At 40.4% G+C, this 14552-nt stretch overlaps 1 protein-coding gene across 7 annotated transcripts in view; it reads left to right on the top strand.

The window, feature by feature from the left end:
• The window catches only part of grip1 (glutamate receptor interacting protein 1), an 88927-nt gene that overhangs the window by 26158 nt on the left and 48217 nt on the right, over window positions 1-14552 (top strand). The gene's annotated exons all lie outside the window — the stretch shown is intronic.

Consider the following 14552-nt stretch of genomic DNA (forward strand, 5'->3'; position numbering starts at 1 on the left):
AGTTAGCCTGGTTGGTGCCGGTTTAACCTGGTCGGTTGCATCAAGCACCTTAAGTTAAGATTATAGACTGTGTAAACAAAGTTGAGGTAGCCTCAGGGTCTGAAAAGTGAAGCCAGTGCGGAAGAGTGTTAAACCTGCAGTCTTTATAACGGCCAGCAGGAGGCGACTCCACTGGTAGCAGATTCAGATTGCGTAGACGTCTATGAGAAAATGTTTCTACTTGTCAGCTGATTTATTCCCTCAGTAAACACTTTCCTGATGAGTTTCTGGTCTCAGTCGCTAGTTTCAAGTCTTCTTCAACACAGCATGATGTTCATTTAGTAAATTATGGTCCCATTTAGAGGAACAGAGACCAGGAAGCAGGGGAGGCTTTAGGGCGGGGCTACAAGATGATTGACAAGTCACTAAAATGCTGAGCTGTCAATCAGGAGTCTGTACATTTAACCAGCGATGTGAACTTAAGTCCATTTTGTGTTAAGCCAAAATTAGCAATTAAAGTCACAGTTAGTGTGATTCACAGAAGCACCTTGTTTACCAAGTTTGCTAGCTCTAAATATGGTCACTTTTGCCTTGAAGAAAACCAAGATGGCGACGGACAAAATACCAAACTCGAGGCTTCAAAACGGCAGTCCACAAACCAACGGGTGGTGTCACTGTGGCTACGTCCACTTCTGTTATACAGGCTATGGTTAAGATTCATCTTAATAATGATTTAAACACATTTAACTCTGGTCCAGGATTGAAATCGACACCGCAGAACCAGAGATGTCGTCTTTTTTATTCCACCTATTCTTCCTAATCACAGATTCTGATTATTAATACTAAATATAATAAACAATGAATAAAAGATGACGTATTATTAATAAATAAAGTAGTTAAAATGAGCTCCACCTCCACCAGCTGTAACATTAAAATGCTGCTCGTGTGTTAAAGCTTCAAATAATATGATGTATTATATGTGTTTATATAAGGCTGCAACTAACGCTTATTCTCATTGTCTATTAATCAATTAGCTGTTTGTTATCTAAAATGTCAGACCAGTGTTCCCCAAAGCCCAAGACGACGTCCTCAAATGTCTTGTTTTGTCCACAGCCCCAAATATATTCAGTTTACTGTCACAGAGGCAAAATGAAACCAGGAAATATTCACATTTAAAAAATGACTCAAACAACTAAACGATGAATCGTTGCAGACCTCAACACTAAAAGGGGTCATTCTGCTTAACAATTACTTTTACTTTTAATAGCCTACTTTTGTACTTTTATTTATGTCTAATCTTTAAGTCTTAAGTAAATGATCTGAGTACTTCTTCCTCCACTGGTTTCTTGACCCAAATGTACCAAAAAAAGGATCCAAGCTGTAATAAACTGAAAGTACCCTTTAAAAAAACAACTCCTTAATGGTGGTAAAGTGCCTCCAAATCCCCAAATATCCTTCCCACCTACTATTGATGATTTAAAAATGAACAGAGTTGCAAATTAGAACATAACATGTGATCTTTTGGGGCATTGAGTTAAAGGTGATGCCCCATGGTCTCGCCTCCATCGGTGATGTCACCTGTATCTCACCTGTGGGCAGCTCTACATCCTTTATAAGCAGACAGCTGCCTCTCTGCCCGCCATGCTCTCGCTCTTAACGCTCTCTGATCTCATTATGTGTTGAAACATTAGGATGCATACATTTGCACATAAATGAGGTGAAATGATGTCGACTGTTATACAGGGTTCAGACCAGTGCCGTTCTCAGCAGTCATGTGTTATGTGAAGCTTGTTGACATAGAAAATTGTGCTAATTAATGCTTTAAACAAGGACGTCATTTGCATAACTGGTTCTGTGTTCAACATGATGGAGATTAAAGAGGAAAACAGGCAGCTGAAGAGGGAGTCTGGTTTAGCATTTTCTTTGTGTTTTTTTTTTTTTTTTTTTTTTTAAATCCAATGCTTGTTTTGATTCTGGTAAAATTAAGTTAAAACCTAAATACAGCTGCATCTCAAAAAATTTGAATATCGTGGAAAAACATTTTTATTCCGTAATTTAAATCCAAAAAGTGAAACTTTCATATATTTTAGATTGATTACACATAAAGTTAAATATTTTTTAAATGCATATATTTTTTAATCTTGATGATTACGGCTGATAGCTCAAGGAAATCAAAACTCCAGGATCTCAAAATGTATTAGAATTTTAGAATAAAGACAGAAATGTCGACCTGAGAGGAGCTCTAATCAGCTAATTAACTAAAAACACCCACAAAGCCTTTAATCTCTCAGTCCAAAGTCCTTTTTTCAGATAAAAGTAGATTTAGACATTTAGAAATCAAGGTCCCAGATTCTGATCTGATGAGTGGAGGCGCAGAATCCACATGTCTTGAAGTCCAGAGTGAAGTTTCCACAGTCAGTGATGATGTCAATACAGCGTCCACCAGGAGATTTTGGAGCACTTCATGCTTCTGTCTGCTGAGAAGCTTTATGGAGATGCTGATTTCCTTTTCCAGCAGGACTTGGCACCCGCCCACAGAGAGACACTAGACCAACAATACAGACGAGCAGAAGGCCGCTATCAAAGCATCCTGGGCTCATATAATAACACCTGAGCAGAGCTGCAGGCTGAGTGCCTTCATGCCACGTCACATTGATGCAGTAATTTGTACTGAGTGCACAGATTAACCTTCAGGAGATCAACATTTCTGTATTATAAATTCTTCATTCTAATATTCATTCATTTAAATCAGTTTAAAATGAGGTATAAGGACGTGTTTTTCACTTTTACAGGGAGGAAGAAGAGGGTGGACAAATAAGTGTTTGGGGTTTATTTCAGTTTTGTTATTATCGTTGTTATTTCATTATTTTGAGTTGTTAAAACTTCTTCAGGCAGATACGGATTTTTGCCATAATCATCAAGATTTAACCAAAAACTATATAAAGATTATTTCACTTTGTGTAATGAATCTAAAATATGAGAGTTTCACTTTTCTAATGATCTACAGATTTCTTTGAGATGCACCTGTATGTTAAAAGCAAACAACATCTTCATTGTCATGTGTTCTTTGCTGTCATAAACCAGACACCACACCTGCCTGTCTGTAATACAGTCACCAGACTCTGCTCCCACATTTTCATACTTTTCCATTTGCTGGGATTCGATTTGTGTTTCTGCGGCGGCGGCTTTGTCGTCCTTCGCTGCTGTGTTATCTCAGAGCCAGTGAACACACACACAGACACGGAGAAAAAACTAGAGCAGAAATCTGTTCACCTTAATTAATGTGCAGGCGTCTCGGGATTCAGAGCACTTTCCCCTCATTATTTGCATATGATGTTTAATTAGTTCTCCTAAATTAAAGAACAACTGCTTCACTTTTTCTGTACTAATTCCTCCTAAACTGAGGAATTCATTCTTGCGAACTGCATCTAAAAAAAAAAATGTCTTTCCTGTTGCTTAGTTAGCAGGATAACTTGAAAACCAGGTGAACATAACTAAGTAAAAATGACTATTTCAATTTTATGCAACTTTATGCTTGTAAGAGGCGAGTTGTTGCAGGAGATGCTGGTGGAAACAAGGCAGAGGAGTTGCTGCAAGCAAGACTTCATCTCCTAACGTTACTCCTCTCTTGTTTCCAGCAACAACTCGCCTCTCACGAGATTTCAGAGCGAGAATTGTCCTTGAGAGAGAGTTCAGTTTCCTGTTGTTAAGAAGAAGAACTTTATTAATCCTGCTAGAGGAATGGCCACCAGTCCACACTTCGTATCTCTGGTCTGAGCTGGACTCAAACCGGCGACCCTAAGGATTCCAAGCCCTAAGGGCTGAGCCAATGCCACGAGTCACTCGCTGGGACACTTTCTAAGATGTTGTCTTACCTTAGCCTTGGAAAACGTTAACGTCCTCAGAAAAGCAATTTCAGGGTTGCAGCACAACTAACATCAACAACACAAGAAAATAAACAGAAGCAACAATAATCGTCCAATCATCATGAGAAAATAATGCAAAATAAGTAAAGGTCTTCCTAGTCCAACAGGCATTTAAAATGCATGTCAATAACTGTATAAGTGAGATTTTAAACTGCACTGTCTCAGTGTATTCCACGTACCCCAGTCCCTGTTTTTCCCCGGACTCTCCCTGTCTCTTCTTTAATTGAGTAACTGCCATGGGTATAAATTAGTTTTTTGCACGGTTGGTTTTAAACTTGGGGTATCTGTATTACCACCAGACCAGAAGGGAGTGGCTGGAAAGAGGCAGGATAGGACCCAAATGCAAGATTTTAAAAAGAGAAGGATGCAGTTCGTGTGATTTATTAACAAAACTTAAACAGGCTACATGGGTTCAAGTCCAAACAAAGATAGTTTCCAAAATCCAAGGCACAAAGACAGGCAGGGAGCTCTCGACATAACTGACGAACATTTAAGCAGAAGGTAACGAGCAGGCGGGACCGAGACCAGATGGAGCGCATGAAGTAATCAGAGAAGGAAGCTAAACTAGACACAGACAGGTGCCTAAGATACTACGATCAAAATACAGAAACAGACGAGGACATGAACAAAAAAACAGACTAACAAGCTAAATGGGAAGATCTAAATGGGAAACAATAGAGAACAGATCTAAGAACTAAGACTCACACTACACACTAAGACATGAACCAAGACACGGGACTAAGATCTAAGAAAAGACAACAGGAATGAGACTGAACCAGTAATAACTGAACTAAGCTGATCATGCATATAAACAAACAAGACATGGAACAGAAACCCTGACAGCAACTCCTCTGAAAGTGGATGCGATGTATAACGGGTGTAACAGTCTGAGCCTGTCGGTGCCAAAAAGGAGCACTTAGTGTGGACGCCATTTTGACGGGGACAATCGCCCTGAAGGAATGCATGCAGCCGGTTCAGCTGCCTGCTGCAGCATTTACTGCACAAATTGAAAACTGTTTGTACCTACTAGTCATTTCCACACCACAATATGTGAAATGTAGCCCAGGTTTAAAAATACCCAAATTATCCGTTGCATTGCTAGATTGAGCACTTTTAAGAAATGTTTTTGCTGTGACATTTTACTCTTACTAAACAAAATGTTGTAGAACAGTGTTTCACTGAGATGTACTGTGATGCAAATCTAAATCCAGATGGATATATATTAAAATAACATATTCAGACCATTATGAAGCATTGCTGGAGGTACATGTTGGAGATCTTAATGTTGGATCGTAAAATAGCTTTTCTCCTGTAGTTGGACGGAGCATTGAGAGTCCAATCAAAGTGTTTTCAGACGTTAGCAGATTGGCTCTCGTCAGTCCACCAGCTGATCCGTCTGTTGGTCCAACACTTTGGTTCAGAGTGAAATATCTTGACATCTACCAGATGGACTGACTGAAATGTTTGGCAGACATTTACAACCCAAAGTCAGTGAAACCAAATGAATTTGTTTCCACTTGTTTCTATCTGTATAGGCTCAGGAACACTAAAGGACAAACTTGTGCTTAAGTGATTATTTATTTATGGCACAGCATCAAGTCATTCTCAAGTCGATACATCTGCAACTAGTCGACCAATCTGTGAATTATTTATTGGATTAGACGACTAGTCAGGATTATTTTTGTCCACCCTGTAACCCTAATTAAACCATTTAACTAATTAAATATCATTCAAATGAATTACTGATCTCCAACACAGCCTGACTAGCTATCGTTACCATTAAGTGAACGAGGTTGACTATTCAGAATGAACACTAGTATCAACACCAGGGAACTATTACTACTATTATTACTATTACTGATGCACTTAACGTGTCTGTGAACACAACTAAAAGAGCGTTCTCTGCCCCAAGAAAACAGCCAGGCTTTATCACCCAAAACAATAAGTTACAATCTGATTTATTGCCTGGTTTAGGTTTTAACTAGGTTTTTTAAAAAGATTTTTGCTTTGGAACTATATAAAGTAAAAAAGCACATTAAGAGCAAGGACTAGAAGCACAACTGCACACTAAGGGCCGGATTTACTAAAGGTTTGCGTGAGTAAAAACGTGTGATATCACCAGCTAATTAACATGTAAGCTGATTTACTAACGGTGTACACGCAGAATGACGTCTTTCAAAAGGGCAAGATAGCTATTTTTTATCTAATATTACAAATACTGTTACTCTCATTTAAACTAGTTTCTCCTCCATGTTGTGTGAAAGAGCCTCTGCAGTGGAAAGATGCAGATTTCCACTGCAGAGGTGTGCCAGTATGTGCTCCTTCCAGCCTCCTGAGAGCAACACGCTCCCCTTGTTCTCTTTTACATCTGTTTTACTTAAGTTATTGTAACACAGTTCAGTAGCCTTGTTTACATTAGGCTCGGCGTGGGTTGTGTGGGTGCTGCTGGTGGATTGTGAATCCACCCCTGGTTCAAAAACTACGCAGGCACATATACCAATAAAGTTTGTTTTTGTGATGAGTGATCAGTGTTTTAAAAGCAGTTTTCAATGTCAAATTTTCTAAACAAATGATTAAAGGGCGATGCTAAGTGTCCATACAAGGGTCGTCACTTCCATAGTCCTCTAACGGTTTCACACCAACACAAAGAGAAGGAGCACACACGTAGTATAAATATGTATATAATAAAAAGTTTGTTAATCTCCTAAGTTTTTTCATTTAGGAGCACATGTGCTTCTTGGGATAAAGCTTAGCGTAGATGTCTTGCACTTGTGACATTTCATGACAGTTAGAGCTCAAACAAATATAAATCTGCCACCATTTTGGTAATTTAATTAGTTGTTCAAATCCTTTATTCTATGAAAATTGCTTGCACCTTCTTTGGATTTTGTGACAGTAAACTGATTATCCTGGGATTTTGGACTGTTGGTTGGACAAATGACAACTGAACACCATCTCTTTCGATTCTGGGACGTTGTGATGAGCATTTAACAGTTTTCTGAGATTTTATGACTGTGATTTGGGCTCCAAGTCTTCCAGCTTGTGCGGTGAAACCTTTACAAATGTTTCAGAACGCAGCAGCGCGTCTGGTTTTTGATCAGCCCAAAAGGACTCATGTCCCTCCATTACTCAGTGACTCCACTGGCTCCCCGGGGCCTCCAGAATCAAATTCAAGTCACTAATGCTGCATACAGAGTGACTACTGGGTCCGCACCATCTACCTAAACAAACTTACTTTCCTTCTTGGCCGCTACGCTCCTCCAACGAACGCCGCCTGGCTCTGCCATCCCTTCACACAAACCAATCCCAGTCCCGGCTGTTCTCATCTGTGACACCACGATGGTGGAATGAGCTACCACACGCCATCAGAGCAGGGGCGTCCCTCTCTAACTTCAAGAAGCTCTTGAAAACTCATCTCTTCTGAGAACACTTCCTCTTATAACACCTCTAACTCCTAACCTCTAACATGCACTTCCTGTGCTCTTCTTCTTCTATCCCCTATAATGATCCTGTATTGATTGCACTTTTTGTTAACTCTTACTTCCTTCCCTCGGTATCTACCCCATTGATGTGATATGTACTGTGAGCTCTTACTAGTATTTAATGCTGCTCTTACTAATATGTATTGTCAGTTGTAGATCTGTAGTTGATGCTCTGTTGATGCTTGTATGTTGTTCCTCAAATGTAAGTCGCTTTGGATAAAAGCGTCTGCCAAATGTGTAAATGTATGTAAATGTAAATGTGATTTATCAAGTAAATAATCAGCTGATACGCAGCAGTGCACCTCCAAAAGCAAGCACTGAGAAGATTGTTAGCTAGTAAACATGGATTTAAACAATACAGGATTTAAAATACTTGTTTTATGGGGAAGAGCTCAAGGATACACACTGATTGTGAACATAACTTCCTGTGGATGAATCATAGACAGTATAAATAATGGACGAAGCCACTCCGCGGGTTTGAACGGAGAGCAGTCGTCAAAGAATCCCATTTCTCCTGTTTGTTTAATAGAAACTACAGTGAGCAGCTGTTTCAGGAAAATCTGTTTTAAACATGAAACTACGGTATATGTGAGTTGTTTTTAAAGACTATCATGAATATATCAGATTGTACATAATTACTGTTATTGCATATTATTTATATATCTATGTAATATGCTGATTTCTACTTTCATTGTATTTGTTGTACATTCCTCTGTGCTGCTGTGCCAAGGCGATTTTCCCTGCTTTAATAAAGCAGATCTGATCTTACTGAGCTCGGAGCAGAGAGACTCAGACAGGAAGTCAGACAGCACGGAGAGACGGACTGACATGTTGTTGGTTTGGATCTGAACGTGGGATTTGTTGACGATAAGAAAAAGGCGGAAACAGCAGCAGCTTTGCAGAGGTTAATATCTCTCCTTGTGAGGCGTGTCGGATACCAGCTGACTTCAGCTGACGTGATGATTTTGAGGTGTTCTGGGTTTGTTGATTACAGAGCTGTCGGTCGGTCCCATCTGCTCCTCACGTAGACTCGTCAAGTCTGACTGCGACTGTTGGCGCTAATTAAAGGTTTACACATCCGTCCTCTGCTCTTCTCTGGAACAGTGTTATTAGCACTGTGTGTGTGTGTGTAGTTGCATAAGGAGATGTCATGGTGACTCAAACCCACGTGTCTGACTTTGGGCGGTGGGTGTTGACACGCACACACACACACACACACACGCTCTGTCAGTGTTATTCTCTGATTTTGGTTATTTTAAAAATGCTGGAGGAAGTGATGATAACCTGTAATGTGTGTGTGTGTGTGTGTGTGAACACTTCTCTGATCTCTCTTTGTACGGTGCAGAGTTGCTCGCTCCCCTCAATTATTCATCAGTTTGTTTCCATGGTAACAGCTGCAGCCGTTGTGTGTGTGTGTTGGGGGGGGGGGGGGGCTTTAACAGCAGTAAGATGGACTCATCAGCTGATCATCCTGTATTATTGCAGCTGATGTGCACACAGGAACGACTGTTGGACCTCTGTGGCTGAGAACAGGAAGTGGGAGAAGTACTACTAGTGATAGTAGCACAAGTATTTACACTGTTTACTCACTGGTGGGTCACTTAGGCTTGGTTAGGTCATTTAACAACACAGCTGCTCTGAAGCGGCTTCCAGTAAGGCCTTAAAGACTCAGCTAAGCACCTGGATAAAAGAAACATCCCCTTCGACCACATTTCTGAAGTTGTGTTTCTGTCTGCCGGATGTGACGCAGTGTGTCTATAAATGGATGTATTATTTTAATTTAAAATATGAACTCCTACAAAGTAACAACAGATATTCTTTCTTGGTTTTACATGTTTTTGGCTGGTTCTGATTTCTCTGGTTCTAAATGGATTTTGTTGGTTCTGATTTTCTTATTCTATCTTGTTTGGTCTGGTTCTGATTGATCTGGTTCTACATGGTTTTGGCTGGTTCTAATCGCTCTGATTCTATGTGGTTTTGGATGGTTCTGATTGCTCTGATTCTACGTGGTTTTGGATGGTTCTGATCGATCTGATTCTACGTGGTTTTGGCTGGTTCTGATTGCTCTGGTTCTACGTGGTTTTGGCTGGTTCTGATTCCTCTGATTCTACGTGGTTTTGGCTGGTTCTGATTCCTCTGATTCTACGTGGTTTTGGCTGGTTCTGATCGATCTGATTCTACGTGGTTTTGGCTGGTTCTGATTCCTCTGATTCTACATGGTTTTGGCTGGTTCTGATTCCTCTGATTCTACGTGGTTTTGGCTGGTTCTGATCGATCTGATTCTACGTGGTTTTGGCTGGTTCTGATTGCTCTGGTTCTACGTAGTTTTGGCTGGTTCTGATCGATCTGATTCTACGTGGTTTTGGATGGTTCTGATTGCTCTGGTTCTACGTGGTTTTGGATGGTTCTGATCGATCCGATTCTACGTGGTTTTGGCTGGTTCTGATTTCTCTGGTTCTACGTGGTTTTGGATGGTTCTGATTGCTCTGGTTCTACATGGTTTTGGATGGTTCTGATCGATCCGATTCTACGTGGTTTTGGCTGGTTCTGATTGCTCTGGTTCTACGTGGTTTTGGCTGGTTCTGATCGATCTGATTCTACGTGGTTTTGGCTGGTTCTGATTGCTCTGGTTCTACACTGTTTTTGCTGGTTCTGATTCTACATGGTTTTGGATGGTTCTGATTCCTCTGATTCTACATAGTTTTGGATGGTTCTGATTGCTCTGATTCTACGTGGTTTTGGCTGGTTCTGATTGCTCTGATTCTACGTGGTTTTGGATGGTTCTGATTGCTCTGATTCTACGTGGTTTTGGCTGGTTCTGATTGCTCTGGTTCTACACTGTTTTTGCTGGTTCTGATTCTACATGGTTTTGGATGGTTCTGATTCCTCTGATTCTACATAGTTTTGGATGGTTCTGATTGCTCTGGTTCTACGTAGTTTTGGCTGGTTCTGATCGATCTGATTCTACGTGGTTTTGGATGGTTCTGATTGCTCTGGTTCTACGTGGTTTTGGATGGTTCTGATCGATCCGATTCTACGTGGTTTTGGCTGGTTCTGATTTCTCTGGTTCTACGTGGTTTTGGATGGTTCTGATTGCTCTGGTTCTACATGGTTTTGGATGGTTCTGATCGATCCGATTCTACGTGGTTTTGGCTGGTTCTGATTGCTCTGGTTCTACGTGGTTTTGGCTGGTTCTGATCGATCTGATTCTACGTGGTTTTGGCTGGTTCTGATTGCTCTGGTTCTACACTGTTTTTGCTGGTTCTGATTCTACATGGTTTTGGATGGTTCTGATTCCTCTGATTCTACATAGTTTTGGATGGTTCTGATTGCTCTGATTCTACGTGGTTTTGGATGGTTCTGATTGCTCTGATTCTACGTGGTTTTGGCTGGTTCTGATTGCTCTGGTTCTACACTGTTTTTGCTGGTTCTGATTCTACATGGTTTTGGATGGTTCTGATTCCTCTGATTCTACATAGTTTTGGATGGTTCTGATTGCTCTGATTCTACGTGGTTTTGGCTGGTTCTGATTGCTCTGATTCTACGTGGTTTTGGATGGTTCTGATTGCTCTGATTCTACGTGGTTTTGGCTGGTTCTGATTGCTCTGGTTCTACACTGTTTTTGCTGGTTCTGATTCTACATGGTTTTGGATGGTTCTGATTCCTCTGATTCTACATAGTTTTGGATGGTTCTGATCGATCTGATTCTACGTGGTTTTGGATGGTTCTGATTGCTCTGGTTCTACGTGGTTTTGGCTGGTTCTGATCGATCTGATTATATGTGGTTTTGGATGGTTCTGATTGCTCTGGTTCTATGTGGTTTTGGCTGGTTCTGATCGATCTGATTCTACGTGGTTTTGGATGGTTCTGATCGATCTGATTCTACGTGGTTTTGGATGGTTCTGATTGCTCTGGTTCTACGTGGTTTTGGATGGTTCTGATCGATCTGATTATATGTGGTTTTGGATGGTTCTGATTGCTCTGGTTCTACGTGGTTTTGGATGGTTCTGATCGATCTGATTATATGTGGTTTTGGATGGTTCTGATTGCTCTGGTTCTACGTGGTTTTGGCTGGTTCTGATCGATCTGATTATATGTGGTTTTGGATGGTTCTGATTGCTCTGGTTCTACATGGTTTTGGATGGTTCTGATCACTCAGATTCTATGTGGTTTTAGATGGTTCTGATTGCTCTGGTTCTACGTGGTTTTAGCTGGTTCTGATTCTCTGATTCTAAATGGTTTTGGATGGTTTAGATTGATCTTGTTCAAATCTCTTTTAAAAAACTCACTTTTATCAGAAAGCATATCCAGATTTTATCTGAGCTGCCACTCGTTTTACTATTCCTGCCCTACCTCTTATCACTTTGTTTGCTTGTCTTATCTTCCTTACCTCCTACTGAACATATTTGTTATACTTTATTGTGATCCTTTTTCTTATATTCTGTATTTTATCCCCCTGTATCTTTTACCCACGTGGTTATTTGTTTTTGTATTTTATGTGTGATTGTAGTGAAGCACTTTGTTCTTTGTTTGAAGTGCTATATAAATAAAGCTTATTATTATTATTATTATTATTATGTGGTTTTTGGATGGTTCTGATCGCTCTGATTCTACATGGTTTTGGATGGTTCTTATTGTACATGGTTTTGGATGGTTCTGATTGCTCTGATTCTACGTGGTTTTGGCTGGTTCTGATACCTCTGATTTTATATGGTTTTGGATGGTTCTGATTCTCTGATTCTAGGTGGTTTTGTCTGGTTCTGATTGCTCTGGTTCTACAGTATTTTTGCTGGTTCTGATTGTACATGGTTTTGGATGGTTCTGATTCTCTGATTCTACGTGGTTTTGGATGGTTCTGATTGCTCTGGTTCTACAGTATTTTTGCTGGTTCTGATTGTACATGGTTTTAGCTGGTTCTGATTCTCTGATTCTAGGTGGTTTTGGATGGTTCTGATTCTCTGATTCTACGTGGTTTTGGATGGTTCTGATTCTCTGATTCTAGGTGGTTTTGGATGGTTCTGATTCCTCTGATTCTACGTGGTTTTGGATGGTTCTGATTGCTCTGGTTCTACAGTATTTTTGCTGGTTCTGATTGTACATGGTTTTAGCTGGTTCTGATTCTCTGATTCTAGGTGGTTTTGGATGGTTCTGATTGCTCTGATTCTACGTGGTTTTGGATGGTTCTGGTTTCTCTGGTTCCTGCTGAGTTTTGCAGCTGTCAGCCAGTTATTAGTGGGTTGGCAGTGACATTCTGAGTTGAGGTAGTAGTTTCCACTATTTCCTGCACTAGCAGCTGTAGTACTAGTAGAATTAGTTTTGTGATTTTTGGAGTATTAGCAGTAGTAATAGTGCCAGTCATTACAGTGTTTGTAGTAGCTGTTAATGATGATGGTTTTTCAGTGTTTCTTTTGTAGTCGTAGTATTAGGAGTAGTAGAAGGAGCAGTAGTAGTAGCGTTTGTAGTAGCAGTAGCTGCTGTTATTGATGATGATGTTTTAGAAGTAGTAGTTTCAGTAGTATTAGAGGCAGTAGTAGTGAATCCTGTCCATTCACAACTTCCTTCTTTAAGTTAAAAATAAATATAGCAGTACAACAGACATAAATACTGTCATGCTGTTTTCCTGCTGTGCTGCCATGTTGTCTCCAGCAGGGGGCGTGATAGGCTCAGAGTGCAGCTGGCGACCTGTGTGATCAGCAGGGGGCAGACCTGATCAGATCAGATTAGTCTGCACACTGAGAACCAAACCTCAGTTATATAATAACACATTATTATAACGTGATGAGAGTGTACAGTGGAGAGTGGTCGAGAGACATTGACAGAGACAGAGACAGACAGAGAGAGAGAGAGCTGTGATTAATACGAGCGCTGCATGTTGACCTGCATTTTGCTGCACTCATAGTAATATCACTCTTAATACCTTTAATACAAACACACACTGACTCTAATCCAGTGTAATCTGCTGCTGGGACACTGACCCACATTTCTGACCACTTCACTACCTGCTGGACGAGGACACGCCCTCCTCCAGCGCACAGCCAATGAAACCACAGAGAACAGAACAGCTGCTTTCTTATAGATTTCACACAGGAATAAAATCCTTTTGTTAGTTGACATGTACATTAAGGTTTACTAAAATGTAGTAAACAAATACTACTCACAAGGCAGCGTTGGATTTTATCTGTTGATGTTTTTATCTTCACCGTAGTACTCTTACTAGTACTCATGAAACTATCAAAGTACTCGTTAAAATATTGTAGTTGCTGCAAAAAGTGGTAATATTTTTGATAATATTCAGGTTGTTAAAGCCTGACCAGTACTTTATTTTTGAAGCCAAAGCAGGTCCTCAGAATATCTATCTATCTATCAGCATTGCATCACTTCGACTGCTATGCATGCATGGAGGGTTTCACCCCAAATCCTGCACCCTGAGACTGGACACTAAGCGAAGCGACGGAGGCCGAGGGCGAGTGAGTGTCAAGACCTTGCACTTTGCTAGACAAGCTAGCTAGCTACAAATACGGTCACACCTGGTTCCCAAAACACCAAGATGGCGGCAGCCAAAATGCCATCGGGGGACATCATGGTGGCTACGTCCACTTCTTTTATATCGTCTGTCGTACTGCGCCTTCAACTGGCTCAAGCTAACATATTTTAAGAGTTTTAATTATTATGTGATTGAAGAAAATGAAAATTATCAAGTTATCCTTCCTTCCTTCCTTTCTCCTTTATTCTTTCCTTCCCTCCATCCTTTGCCCCTTATTTTATAATGTTCTTCCTTTTGTATTCCTTTCCTTCCTTTCTTTTTCCTTTTCCTCATTTATTCTTTCCCTCCCTCCATCCTTTCTTCCTTCCTTATTTTATAATGTTCTTCATTTTTTATTCTTTTCCTTCATCCTTCCATTCTTCCTTCCTTCCTTTCTCCTGTCCTTTCCTCGATCCTTTGCCCCTTATTTTATAATGTGCTTCCTTTTGTATTCCTTTCCTTCCTTTCTTTTTCCTTTTCCTCCTTTATTCTTTCCCTCCCTCCATCCTGTCTTGCTTCCTTATTTTATAATGTGCTTCCTTTTGTATTCCTTTCCTTCCTTTCTTTTTCTTTTTCCTCCTTTATTCTTTCCCTCCCTCCATCCTTTCTCCGTTTCACTTTCATATTTCTTTTATTCACCAT

This window comes from Micropterus salmoides, unplaced genomic scaffold, assembly GCF_014851395.1.
Source record: "Micropterus salmoides isolate LMB-PRFRI ecotype aquatic unplaced genomic scaffold, ASM1485139v1 Ms_hic_scaffold_9, whole genome shotgun sequence".
NCBI classification, from domain to species: domain Eukaryota; kingdom Metazoa; phylum Chordata; class Actinopteri; order Centrarchiformes; family Centrarchidae; genus Micropterus; species Micropterus salmoides.